This window comes from Aulonocara stuartgranti, assembly GCF_965226115.1.
Source record: "Aulonocara stuartgranti genome assembly, chromosome: 23".
In the NCBI taxonomy this organism is placed as follows: Eukaryota; Metazoa; Chordata; class Actinopteri; order Cichliformes; family Cichlidae; genus Aulonocara; species Aulonocara stuartgranti.
This window is the reverse complement of record NC_138958.1, coordinates 42,579,038-42,591,742: the sequence shown is the minus strand read 5'-3', so window position 1 is coordinate 42,591,742 and position 12,705 is coordinate 42,579,038. Positions and strand designations below refer to the sequence as shown.

Below are 12,705 nucleotides of genomic sequence, written 5' to 3'. Positions count from 1 at the left end.
ATTTTGATTTACATGAATGCACTTCATCTTCTCTGCAAAGGCTACACAACCTTCTTTGCCATTTGAGTGTGTCCAGTCTAGCTGAAACCAGCTCATTACTGATGGCATAAAAACGATCTGTGAGGTAACATTTTTACTGTCATTCATTCCTGTTGAAAACTTGTCACGTGTTTGCTTAGGTTCTTCTCAATAATCCTCCCGTATCCTGTGTAAAAACGACCCGAGCTTAAAGTATACAGACTGCCGGGAGGGGCGAGACGGTAGTTCCATGTGTCATTTTCTGTCTCTCTCTCAATGTCGAGTCTGCGTCTTAGTGTGATGGTTTCTTGTTCCTGTTTTATTGTGAAGGTCTGCGTCTCATGTGAGTGTGTTCAGTTTTACCTCTGTCTCGTCTTGTTGATTATTCCCAGCTGTGTCCACCACCTGTGTGTAATTCCCCTGTGTTTCTCTGTGTATTTAAGTCGTGTCCTCTGTCATTGTAGTTGCTGGTCCGTCTGTGTATCCACCATGTCTCACCCGTGTGTTCTCCCTGCTGTCCATCTCCTCTGCTCGTTCTTGTCCAGGTTTGTGCTCTGTAGTTTAGTTGTTTCCAGTCTAGTTTAGTTCCTGCTCCATTTGCTGTTTGTCCATATTTATTTTTGTGTTCAATAAACCACCTTCACTTCTCCACTACTGCCTGCGATTGGATCCTCATTTATTATTTTCACACGGCTCTCCTTACCCGCCGTGACAGTACGGACCAGCCAGATATGGATCCAGCGGCAGTCACCCCACCTAGGGAGCTTCAGGAGGCCGTTATCGACTCTGCTTCTAAATTGATTTACCAACTGTTAGAGCATGAGGGAGAAGCGTCTCTTTACACTGTGGAAGCCAACCTACAACACCTTATTTCCAGTTACCCCTGGTTATTGGACTCACTGCATCTGCTCGTACAGAATTTTTGTTCTTCACGAGCTTCACCTACACCCCCCCCCGCCGCTACCGCTCGCCTGCTCAGGCGACAAGTCAGGTGATAGAGGCTAATGCAAAATGGTGTTTCAGTGAGGTAGAATTTATTATGACAATACATTTTTTTTAAATACTCAGTATGAATTAAACAGGTTAAAGGTCAATGCTCTGTTGTAATATATGATATGATTGACAGCAGCCCAGCAATATCAGTAAAACGCAAATTAGCCACATGGTGCAATGTAAGGAGCTCTGTGATTGGTTAGGAAAGGACAGACTGGCTACCTCGATTTTTCTTCACTGCACATTGATCCATAGCTTTGCTCTGTAAAGGCTAACAAAGTGCTTTTGCTTTACAAAGACATTCAGCGTCGGTATTCACTCTTTTAAAATGCCACTGAACACTGGAGTGAAATGGAGCCCTGATCCTCAGAGTTTTATTGTTGCTAACATTTCTTATAGATAGCACAGATAGTGCCCCACTGCAGTAATCACTCATGTCTAGATATTCCTGTTAAAAGGGAGTTTTTCCTCCCCTCTGTAACATGGCAAACATAGCAAACGAATAATCCAGCTGAAGCTTCAGACAGCCGTCAGACAGTGAAACACTGCCATCTGCTGGACTCCAATAACAAAGACGCTGCTTTGACGGGTGAGGGAGTTTCAACAAGTCTGCAACGACTCAAGCATCAAACTACTAGGGGTGGGGGAAAAAATCGATACTGCGTAGTATCGCGATATTTTGTTTGCCAATAATGTATCGATACAGGGACAGCAGACATCGATATTTTGTTCCAAAAACTTCCAATCCACCAGATGGTGCGGTTGAGCTTTTTCTCTAGTGAGGTCAGCAGAGGTTAGGTCAGCACATGGGAAAATTGATCAAACAAAGATGGAGGAAGAAAAAGAGATCAGAAAAGCGCCATCTGCGTTTAAATCAAACGTCTGGACGTACTTTGGATTTTTTAACAAGGATGGAACAAATGAGATGGATATGACACACGGGATTTGCAAGGTGTGTCGTATGAAAATAAAGTACTCTGGGAATACTACGAACATGAGGGCCCATCTTACACGGCACCATCCAAATATAGCATTAACCGCGGACGGGAAAGCTAGCTCTGAATCAGCTCCACTGAAAAATCAACCGACGCTCTTAGCTTAGCAAAGCTATCTCCCAATTCAGAGCGAGCTAAGAAAATAACACAATCTATCACGTACTTCATCTGCAAAGACCTGCGTCCTTACAACATTGTGGAAAACGAGGGCTTTTCTTACATGATCAAGACGCTGGAACCCAGGTATGTGATACCATCACGACGTTTTTTCGCCGACACAGCCGTACCCAATCTCTACATAGATGTGAAGCGTAAAGTTGAGGAAAGTTTGAGCACAGCAGAAAGGGTTGCATTAACTTGCGACGCATGGACCTCGCGGGCTGTGGATTCATATGTGACTATAACAGCTCATTATCTCACAGCGGACTGGCAACTGCTGTCTTACGTTCTCCAAACTCGAACATTACATGAAAGTCACACCGGAGCGAACATTGCAAATCTCCTGCAAAATGCAGCACAGGAATGGGGGATTGCCGACAAAAATCTTGTGGTTGTCACCGACAATGCTTCTAATATGACAATTGCCACTCAGCTAGCGGGATACCTGCATGTGAAGTGTTTCGCCCATACGCTCAATCTGGCATCACAACGAGCCTTAAACCTGCCTGCAGTAGCCAGGGTCTTGGGGAGAGTGCGGCGCATAACTGGGTTTTTCAATAGAAGCACAGTGGCAAACCACACTCTGGAGCAAAAACAGAAAATGTTACAGCTCCCGACTCACAAGCTCAAGACCGACGTCTGCACGAGATGGAACAGTGCTTATGACATGCTCCAGCGTTTCCTTGAACAACAACCTGCAATTTGTGCAGCGCTGCTGTCTCCCGAAGTCAGAAAGAGTAGCACATATCTTTACTCTAAATGAGACGGATATTGGGAACACTGAAGAAATTGTCCGGGCCTTGAAGTCAATGCAAGTCGCGACTACTGTGATGTCTGAGGAAAAGAATCCTACTCTGTCTCTCGTAGCACCGCTGCTAGCACAGCTGTTGCACGACACCCAAGACAACATTGGTGACACAGCACTGGTCAGAAACATCAAGCAAAGTATCAGTCAAGATCTTAAGAAGAGATATGCCAGCACAGTCGAGAGGAACACCCTCTACACAGCATCAGCTCTCGACCCACGCTTTAAAACCCTGCCATTCCTGTCACTGGAGGAAAGACAGGAAACCTATGCCAGAGTGGTTGCTGAGGCTATAACCCTTCAGGTAAGCAAACATTCTGGTGTTATAATTTAAATAACTTACAGTATTAGTAGATCGGTGATATTTTTGTCATATTGGTAATATTCTATTTAACAATTAAATACATTAATTATAATTTGCTAACATATTACTGCATACTAAAAGATATGAAATATTTATTTTCTCCCTCTCTCTGTATGTGTGTGGGTTTTCTACAGGAAGGAAAGAGGCAGCAGCCCATCTGTGAGCCAGAAGCCCATGAACATCATGAGAAACCCGACGAGACTGAACAAAATCCCAGACCCCCTCTCATACCAGCCAAGATGAGGAAGTCTCGTGGGTTAACAGACTTGCTTGGTCAGACTTATGGTGATGTTGGAGCCCCACCAAAATCATTATCTGCCACAGCTGAGGAGGAGGTGAAAAGATACCAGGAGGTCACATCACTGGCACTCACAGAAGACCCACTAAGCTGGTGGAAATCCCATGAGGAAGTCTATCCTTTCCTGGCCACGCTGGCAAAAAGATACCTTTGTATCCCAGGTACTAGTGTCTCGGCTGAAAGAGTCTTCTCAACCGCTGGAGACATCGTCACAGCAAAACGGAGCACTCTGACTTCAGAGCATGTTGATCAGCTCCTTTTTCTGAGCAAGAATGCTGACATTGCTTCACTGTCCAAATGTGTTTAACTTTTTAGGGCAGCAACAAACAGGACAGTTTACTTATTTTAATTTAAGAAATGTTTTATTTTATTTAAATTTAAAACTTTTTTATTTAATGTAAAATTATATTTTATTATAAGCTATAATTGTACCAGATAGTTACGTTCAGTTAAGTTGGTTACTAGACTGTTATACAAACCGTTCACTTTGTCAGCAATAAAACTGACTGACATGAGAGAAAGACTGAGTGTGAGACTTTATTATTAAAATAAAATGAATAATGATAAAGTTTACCTTTATGGACAAAATCTGCAGTAGAAAAAATATGTGATAAATCACAAAATATTGTATTGCAATACCCAGAATATTGCAAAAATATATTTAAAAAAAAAATCGCAATAATATCGTATCGTGAGTTAAGTATTGTGATAATATCGTATCGTGGGGTGTATGGTGATTCCCACCTCTACAAACTACAGAACTATTATAGCGGACATGGTGCTCTAATGACTGCTTCATTAACGCAGGTCAGAAAGGATCAAACATATCAATAAATTATAAAACACAAAACGTCTCTTATTGCCCAGGGCACAGGAAGTGAGTGACCACTTAAGTGTGTTCAACAGGAAGCTAAAAGTTGTTAGCTGTTAAAGTGTTCAAAAAACAGCAGGAGCTCGGTGTGAGGCCACAGTGGGCCAAAAAACACAAGATGACCTCCAGCAAGGACAAAATGTATCTGGACGTCTCTGTGAGCATGTGTCTCACTGTGTAAGTGTAGCACAGTGTCTGTGTGTGCATGGCTGGGCAAGAGAGACAGCACAACTGAAAGCCAGCACTCAGACGAGGACCCGGTGCATCGTCTGTCTCATCTCAGCCAGTTTACTTACAAACTCTTTAAGTTTGAATTTTAAAGCCGACAATGTGCACAGGGCAGTGATATTTAAAATGAAGGTAAACTATTCCAATCTCTGCAGCCCCAATTGTGTATCTCACACACACACACACACAGAGTCCTGAATTCATTACTGAAGTCTCATCCAGACATTCAATGTGCTGTGTAATTAAATTGAGACGTGGGGTCAAAATTCCCACCTAGATTGAGTGAGATGAAATAGAAATCGGCTCTCCTCTAACTGACTTTATAGAAATAATTACATCAGCTGCATTTATAACTGTAGCGGCAACCTTCGGTCCTTCTTTGCCGCTTTTGCAGAACGTAAAGTTTCTGACTCGTGCTCTTGTTAAGTCTCTTGGATGCCTTCCGGTAGCAAAAAACGAGGCGAAGGAAAAAAGGGGCAAAACATTTATTTTCCTTACAAAACGAAAGGTACAAAACAAATGCCTCTGGTGGGAGCTCCGTTTATATTCCCTTTGTGTGGCTACAAAAAATAACATTAAAACGGCGACGGTCAGAAAACTGTTGCTCCACGTCCTGCTTGCTTACCTAACCTTTTTTCCCTACCCCTCCGCATACGGGCCAAATACACACCCCCTTTACGACATCTACCAACACTTTACAACAACAACAGACTAACAAAGCAGGATTAATTTATGGAGCACAGCATATTACATTATAACCTAAAATGATCAAGATTATAATAAAAACTTAAAGATCATGACAAATACTTAAATATGGCATGATGTAACTGAGTAAAATATTGGCCTGGACTTGGCTCCAACAATAACTGTTATTAAATAACAGCAGCACACGAGAACTAAAGTGTAATCCCAGCACATTTCGCTTCGCTTGCACTGATTCTTTAGAGATGACGACCGTGGTGGGTAATTAAGGGCAAACAATATACAAGTGGCGTGAAAAATGGAGGCTGCATTATCTTTCCAAAGCTTCCTTTCCCGATGGCCCGCAGTATCTGGAAGTGGTCAAAGTTTACTGTGGAGAAAATGAGAAGCAGTTAGTGAGAACGTGTCAGTTTGAGCTGAGCTATAAAACAGGGAACATGACATGTACAGCACTGTGCAAAAGTCTTGAGCCATCCCTCATTTGCTTCCAGGGATCCGGACTTCCCTGTAATCTTTAAAGTGGTATTAAGGAATAGCTCTCCAGGCTTTTTAAAGTGTTTCTGATTTTTAATCCAGGGCTTGTATTTGACCACTTTTTGTCTGTTAAGACCCTTCACACTAATCTCTGAAACATTCAAACATAAACAGACACCTAAGTCACGGAAAGGACCACAAAACTTAACAAAGAACCAATTTTAAATTGTATCTGTACACATTTACTTGCAGCCTACTGCAAAAAAACAAAAGCCCACATCATTTGTTCTCACTTCTTTAGTTGAAGAATGCAGTTAATAACACCGTTAACACAGACTGACCTGGCAAAACACGAAAAAATAAGGGGGTGGTTCAAGACTTTTGCTCGGTACTGTATGACAAATGGAAATGTGCACTTCACAATGTATCGCTGCACTTCGGCAGTACTGTGAAGATTAAATGTTTTTTCCTTCCCGATGCATGTGAAAGGTTAAGACTTACATCTCCAAATGTACTGGAACTGATTTGAACCAGAGGACTCAGCCACACTGTTACTATGTACTGCATAAACACGTTTACCGATGAAGGTAAATCAGACGCTGTCCTGACTGTGTGGCTAAATTTTGTGCTGAAAGCATCAAATCAATTGAATATGATTAACTTGCTATGAGAGGTTTTTACTCCAAGTGTGACTTTTTCTGGCTTCATACACCTTTCAGGGTCAAATTCGAGCACTTTGTAAGCACGTTTAATGTCCATTTTCAACATTTTCCAGCACATTACCATAAAAAGGATGCATATTTCACTTCGCATCACCTGAGTAAGACCACGTGAAAGGCCAAATTAATAAGTCTTCTCATCAGATATTGATGCTTCTTTCTTATGTGACACAAAAAACAGGAGACAGATCTTTGCTTGTGTTGTTTTTAAGTTCATTCATTCAAAACTAACTGTAAGACGCTTAACTACATTGCAGTCTGTGTTATTGTTGTAGACCTAATTATCACCTTTAAAGTGTTTGTGCTAATAACATCATGTAGAGTAAGACAGGCATAGAGAACAGCACTGACTGGGAGAGGCTTTGAACACATGACATACTCAGATCAATTCAACACTTTAGACTTTAAAAATGCACAAGCGTCTTTCAAAAACCCATTTATTTAATCTATCATCATTGATATTATTATGTACAGTTAGAATGTACTGTTCATCTCCCTTAAATAAACAGGCAGCCTTAAAGTGTGAAATAGTCACTTGTCTACTGTCTCAGTGGCTGATAGTGCCCCACAGGCCTCAATGTCAGCTCGAAGCCATTATGTTTCAATTGTTTAATGATAAACAGATTTTGAATGAAAGCGAGGAAACTTCGCTAGCACAAAAAGTGCCTATTCTTTCTTCCCATATGGTTCAGTCATATTACCGTCATTTCCCCCTAAGCTGTTCCCAAAGACACCAGGTTAATACTTGAAAAGGCTGCAGCGATACACAAAAATATCATCAATATTCTGTTTACTTGGTGACAACGTCGCTTTTAGCCTTCAATCAGAAAGCCTGACGTTGGCTAGTTAAGCATCGGGCTAACGTTTAACGCTTTCACTTGAGGGAAGTAACTCGTATTACTGCTACTGCTGTGTAATCTTGGTTCAATTCACAGCATATTCTACAAGTTACCCTGCAATAACTAACTGTTAGAATAGCGCCACCGTATTGTATCGCACTGAGTGCACTTCAATCCTTTATCCCGCGAGTTTGCTAGCTAGCAAAATAATAATACCAATTTTAAACAAATAACATGTGTAACGTACACACTCGAGAAAATTATTTACTAGTACTTACGCAAACTCCCCCGTTGTGAAAACGTACAAATCCTTCTTGTATTTTTCGTTTTCCAGCAAACACTCATTAAAACGGCCTCCAGGCACATTAGCGCACTCACCCCCGACTGATCAGGGAGGGGGTGGGGGGTCACACATTGAAACAGACTAACGTGCAGAGGTACAGCCCAGGCAGAGAAATGTTAGACTTTGCGACTCGTTTTATTTCTCTATCTGATAAGAAAACTATTCAATCAGATAGTTCTTTGTGGTGAATGAAATACGGTTACAGTTTCAAGAAGTTTTAAGCACCAAATCCGAAATCCAAGCACTGCAATATTAAAATCCAATTCAATTTCTTGTTTGCTCCGAAATCTACGACATGACTATATACAGAAAAGCTTGACATGGTATGCAAAAAAAACCCCGAAGACAATACAAATACAAATACATGAACAAAAAATGTTTTAACTGTCAGTTATGTCATTTTAAAATTTTCCAAAACTAACATTTTCTTTGATTGACTGATATTAAATGGATTAGGGTCAAGTTTAGTGTGAACAATATTACACAAACAAGCACGTGTGTGCGCATGCGCACATATTAGAATCCCTTCGATCGCTTCTCATATGTGCGCATGCACACATATTAGAATCGCTTCGATCGCTTCTCATATGTGCGCATGCGCACATATTAGAATCGCTTCGATCGCTTGTGACGTGATAACTTTGCTTTGATCCTTTCTGACGTCATAACTTTGCTTTGATCCAAAACCTATAAATAGAAGCGCTCACCTGTTACTTTATGCTTAACGGACGTTGACCTGCAGCAACTAAAACCCTTTTGAGAAGCTTTGAGAGCAATTTACGAGAGAAACCAAAACAAGTTCAGTTTTGTTTCTCACCAATTCACAGCGCAAACAGACACATTACACCATGTCAGCCAACCCATCCTTCGGCTCAGATGAGCTTGGAATATCTAAAGGGACCATTTTGGGAGATCACCACATGGTGGAGGCTTTCCTTGGAGAAGGAAGCTTTGGTGTTGTAACCAGATGTCGCGATACAAAAAACAACAAAACTGTTGCTGTTAAAGTCAACAAGAGCGACCCTGAAATTCTGCTCCAGGCAAAACTGGAAATTTTCATCCTGGAGCAGCTACGACGCTTGGATCCAGACAGGTGCAACATCGTCGAATGGAACGGCTATTTCCTCGATGGAGAGCGCATTTGCCTGAATTTTGAACTCCTCGACCAAAGCCTGTCAGACTACATAGGGGACCGGAATAACCAAGGTCTCCCAATGAGAGAAATCAGGCCAATTTTGCATCAGCTCGCAAATGCTCTATTCCACCTGGGTTCTGTGGGAATAGTGCATGCTGACCTCAAACCTGTCAACATCATGGTTGTGAACCGCAGTGAGTCTCAAGTCAGAGTCAAACTCATAGACTTTGGCATCGCATGTAACACCTCTGCAGTGATTCCTGGTGACTGTGTGGGGACAATTGGTTATTGTGCACCTGAGATTATGCTTGGCACTCCATATGATGAAGCAATTGACATGTGGTCTCTAGGGCTGGTAGCTGTGGAGCTTGCTACAGGGGTGCCTCTCTATCCTGGGGAAGACGATTATGACGTTTTGAAATTCATAATTGAAACCCAGGGTCAGCTACCAGATCATCTCCTAGAGTCTGGCTTGTACACTGACAGCTATTTCATCGAGGATAACCACAAGGAACAGCGCTGGACATTTAAGACCCCAGAACAATTTCAATACGAGACAGATTATCGATCCAAGGAAACTCGATCGATAAAACTTAAGTGTCTCGATGACCTCGAGCAACTGCTGAAAGTTAGGCGAGGACCGGAAAATGGCCAAACATTATTTGTAAGGCTAATCAAAGAAATGTTGGCCTTGGATGCAAATCAGCGCATAACACCCTCGGAGGTTCTGAAGCATCCCTTTTTCCACCCTGGCCTCTCAAGGAGAACCCCCTGCACTGACATGAATAGTACAGGGGGAGAACTCCTTGTGCTCTCTCAGCAGCCTTCAAGCTGGAAAAGTCATGGATTGCAAAAATTCAGCTGCAGTTTCCAAAACTCAGTTGAATTTCCTCAAAAGGAGACATCAACACCTCAGCCAACCCATCTGCCTCTGAAGATGATCTTCAAATAACGGAAGGGACCATTTTAGGAGATCACCACGTGGTAGAGGCCTTCCTTGGAGAAGGAGGCTTTGGTTTGGTAACCAGATGTCGCGATACAAAAAACAACAAAACCGTTGCTATTAAAGTCAACAAGAGCGACCCTGAAATTCTGCTCCAGGCAAAACTGGAAATTTTCATCCTGGAGCAGCTACGACGCTTGGATCCAGACAGGTGCAACATTGTGGAATGGAACGACTATTTCCTCGATGGACAGCGCATTTGCTTGAATTTCGAATTGCTCGACCAAAGCCTGTGGGACTACATTGGGGACCGGAATAACCGAGGTCTCCCAATGAGAGAACTCAGGCCAATTTTGCATCAGCTCGCAAATGCTCTGTTCCACCTGGGTTCTGTGGGAATAGTGCATGCTGACCTCAAACCTGGAAACATCATGGTTGTGAACCACAGTGAGTCTCCCGTCAAAGTCAAACTCATAGACTTTGGCCTCGCATGTCCTGCTTCTGCAGTGATTCCTGGTGACCGTGTGGGGACAATTGGTTATTGTGCACCTGAGGTTATGCTTGGCATTCCATACCACGAAGCAATCGACATGTGGTCTCTGGGGCTGGTAGCTGTGGAGCTTGCTACAGGGGTGCCTCTCTATCCTGGGGAAGACGATTATGATGTTTTAAAATTCATAATTGAAACCCAGGGTCAGCTACCAGATCATCTCCTAGAGTCTGGCTTGTACACTGACTGCTACTTCATCGAGGATAACTACAACAAACAGCGCTGGACATTTAAGACCCAAGAACAATTTCAATACGAGACACATTATCGATCAAAGGAAACTCGATATATAAAACTTAAGTGTCTCGATGACCTCGAAAAACTGCTGAAAGTTAGGCGAGGACCAGAAAATGGCCAAACTTTATTTGTAAGGCTAATCAAAGAAATGTTGGCCTTGGATGCAAATCAGCGCATAACACCCTCGGAGGTTCTGAAGCATCCCTTTTTCCACCCTGGCCTCTCAAGGAGAACCCCCTGCACTGACATGAATAGTACAGGGGGACAAAACCTTGTGTTCTCTCAGCAGCAATCATCGTTTGGGTGGCCAGAATTCTAGGGGAGCTAGAAATTCTTGTGGAAAAAAAGCCCAAAACAATAACATCAACAAAAAAAAGCAATGAATGTGGTCTTAAACTTGGGCACAATTTGGCTTGAAATCCATCAACTAATCTCTCAATATTCAAAGCGGAGCAGCAGACAACTTACCATCACATCAGTCCTTCAATCAGACCTACAACAAACGTCTTCAGTCTCTCACCCCAACCGGTCGCAGCAGATGGCCGCCCCGACCTGAGCCTGGTTCTGCCGGAGGTTTCTTCCTGTAAAAAGGGAGTTTTTCCTTCCCACTGTCGCCAAAGTGCTTGCTCATAGGGGGTCATATGATTGTTGGGTTCTCTGTATGTATTATTGTAGGGTCTACCTTACAATAATACATACAGCCTTGAAGTGACTGGTGATGTGATTTGCTGCTGAATGAATTCGGAACTAATTGGAAATCTGGATATTAATTAAATAAACCTGCTTTGAGCATCAATTAATTGTTGTTTGAAATTCTTTATAAATATATAAATATAGTGCCACTCTTCTACTGTTTAAATTGCAACTGTTTAAAACTGACTAATTTATTCATACACTTGAGCATAAACACATGCACAGTAAATGGCCTGTACTTGTACAGCGCTTTACTTAGTCCCCAAGGACCCCAAAGAGCTTTACACTACATTCAGTCATTCACACATTCACACACTGGTGATGGCAGCTACATTGTAGCCACAGCTGCCCTGGGGCGCACTGACAGAGGCGAGGCTGCCGGACACTGGCGCCACCGGGCCCTCTGACCACCACCAGTAGGCAACGGGTGAAGTGTCTTGCCCCGGGACACAACGACCGAGACTGTCGGAGGCGGGGCTCAATCTGGCAACCTTCCAATTACAGGATGAACTGCGAACTCTTGAGCCACGATTGACCTATATACACATATACTTTACAGTACTAGTCAGTGCTTACATACTAGTTCTTTTCCCTACTTTTTCATGCTTACTGGTACAAATGCCTGTTACTAGAGTTAAATGCTATCAATGTATTCTCACAGTTATGGAACTGTACAAATGCATACAAAATAACGCTCACGTAAACATAACTGTGCACTAGTTTGCCCTTATTGCTGCAGTTTGTTTCAAGTTGTTCTCTCTCTCTCTCTCTCTCTCTCACTCACACACACACACACACACACACACACACACACACACACACACACACACACACACTCACTATGTAACGTTTCAGCAAAAAAAATACCGCCCCTTCCCCCCACAGTGACACCACCACCACTAGTCTGCACAGCTGACATAAGGCAGCATGGATCCATCCTTTCATGCTATTTATGCCAAATTCTGACCCGACCATCTGCATGTCAGAGCAGAAATCAAGACTCATCAGACCAGGCAACATTTATCCAATCTTCTCATGTCAAATTTTGAGAACTGTAGCTTCAATTTCCTGTTCTTAGCTGACCAAAACGCTCTTCTGCATTCTTTGGTTGCAACAAATGGTTGTATGAGCTACGGTTGCCTTCCTATCAGACATTTTTCTCTGACCGTTGACATCAATAAGGCAGTTTTTCCAAGAGAACTGCCTTTCACTGGATATTTTCTCTTTTTTGTCACCGAAAAGGGTGTCTGTGTTACTTCTTGTCTTATATATATTGTCTCTGTTTTCCTCTGTCCTTTGTCAGAGTGCCTGTTCACCTACCCCCTGTGTCTCCATATTC

At 42.6% G+C, this 12,705-nt stretch overlaps 1 long non-coding RNA gene across 1 annotated transcript in view; it reads right to left on the bottom strand.

Moving 5' to 3' along the window:
• The window catches only part of LOC309701006, a 115,397-nt gene that overhangs the window by 4,217 nt on the left and 98,475 nt on the right, over positions 1–12,705 (bottom strand). The gene's annotated exons all lie outside the window — the stretch shown is intronic.